Genomic DNA, 2332 nt, shown 5'->3' on the forward strand with positions numbered 1-2332 from the left:
TTTTTGGAGTTTACCAATAAAAGCGCTCTATTATGATATTTTCGACGGAAAAATGAAAGTTTTTTGGTAAATGCTCTTGATTTATGAAAAAAAAAAAAACAAACATTTTCCAAATGTGATTTTTCAATCTTTTACTGTTTTGGGATTTTCTGCCTTGTTTTATCACAAAATAACACTTAAAGTCATCCAAGTAATACATTTTGGGCAAATTTTTTGCCTTGTTTCATGAAATCTTTCTAAATTTATAGAAAATAACGCATTTCAGACCTAATTTTGCAAGTTTCTGGTATTTTTGTGAGTTTTTGGTAACAAATGCTCTGGATTTATAATAAATAACGCATTTTTAACCGTAATTTTATATTTTTTTACTTTGTTTTAAATTTTTCTTCTAGTTTTATAAATAAGTTTCTTACTAAATTTATGGAAAATACTCATTTTTGCTATAATTTGGCAATTTTCTATTGTGTGAAAAAAATAGGTTTTTTTCTTTTTTTCTTTCCTAAAGTAAGWCAAAAATAGATAAAAAATGCGTCATTTTTACTGATTTTGATTGTTTTTCACTAGGAAATTCACAAAATTTGAAAAATTTTCTCAAAACAATAAAAAAATGACCAAATTCTGTTATTTTTGTCTATTCACATAAATATAAGCGTTTTGGTCATAATTTAACAAAATTTTCTATTTTTTTTTTTAATAAAATAATTCGTTGAGAAAGTTTGTCAGTGAGAAACACTTCTAATTTTGCAAATTTTTTGTTTGATTTTGGGAAAATAATTCGAATTTTGCGTATTTTTTTGATAAAAAACGAATTGAAAACGAAAGATTTTCAAGCCGTTTGACAATTTTTTAATCCGTTTGACATTTTTTTTAAATCTTGTAAGAAACACTTAAATTTACGTAAAATACTCAGTTTTTCTCAAATTTTTCAATTTTTTTGCGTTGTTTTGGCAAAATCATCAATATTTATAGAAAATAATGCATTTCAGACCTAATTTTGCAAGGTTTTGGTATTTTTGTGAGTTGTTGATAACAAATGATCTGGATTTATTGAAAATAACGCATTTTTAAGTAATTTTATAATTTTTTACTGTTTTTTACTAAATTTATGGAAAATACGCATTTTTGCTCTAATTTTGCAATTTGATATTTTGTGTTGTTTAAAAAAACGCTTATATTTATGTAAATAGATAAAAATAACAGGATTTGGTCAATTTTTTTATTGTTTTGACAATTTTTTTTAAAATTTGGTAGAAAACAATCAAACAATCAGTGAAAACAACGCACTTTTTACCCATTTTTGTCTTACTTTAGGAGAGAAACGAAAAAAAACCTATTTTAGTCATAATTTAACAAAATTTTCTATTTTATTTTTGGTAAAATAATTCGTTTAGAAAGTTTGTCACTGAGAAATTTTGCAATTTTTTGTTTGATTTTGGGAAAATAATTCGTATTTTGCGTTTTTTTTTATGAAAAACGAATTGAAAATTAAAGATTTTCAAGACCAGTTTGACAATTTTTTTAACCCGTTTGACATTTTTTTTTAATTTTGTAACATACTTAAATTTACGTAAAATACTCACTTTTTCTCAAAATTTTCATTTTTTTTTCGTCTTTTATCTATTTTTTCCTTAGATGTAGAACACTGAAAAATATTGCATTTGAGTCTTAATTTTTCATTTTTTTGTATTTTAACAAAATATAAGTAGATTTTAACAGTTTATTTCATTAGTTTGTGGGAAATATTTGTATACCTGGTGTACCTTTGAATTATTTTGTTGACAAATCCCTGAAAGGGATTTTAAAATTACCTGGAAAAGGAAATCCCCATGTTGTAACACCAAATAATGTGTTGGTGTGTTGTTTATTTTCCACATTTCTGAGTTTTTTTTTTTAATTAATGTTTACCTACCTGTTTCTACCTGGAATTTAAGTGTAAAATCTTCGTACTTGCTGTGGGATATTTTCAGATGTGTAATAACCAACAAACAGGTAGAGGATTAGTTAAATTTCTTCTACGAAAACTGTTAATCCATCGAAATAACCGCAAATGCTGCATTATTATGGGGACAGGTAAAATGTTGGTTTCATAAAATTTCTTGAATTTAGTGAATTTTTTGTGTGAAAATAACAATCTCTCAACTTTTGTGTATTTTTCGTTTTTTTTTTTTTTATATATTCTTGTCTTCTTTTAGCAAAGAAAAGAAAATGTCCCTGTTTCTCTCTGTTGGAAAATTTTTAAATTTTTAAATTTCTCATTGAATTCTAGAAAACTGACTCTAATTTTGCAATTTTTTATTTTGTTTTGCTAGAAAATGCTTAAATCCATTATATA

Source organism: Tribolium madens, unplaced genomic scaffold (assembly GCF_015345945.1).
Source record: "Tribolium madens isolate multiple individuals breed KSU strain unplaced genomic scaffold, Tmad_KSU_1.1 Scaffold_3;HRSCAF=73;Tcas5.2_LG2, whole genome shotgun sequence".
NCBI lineage: Eukaryota > Metazoa > Arthropoda > Insecta > Coleoptera > Tenebrionidae > Tribolium > Tribolium madens.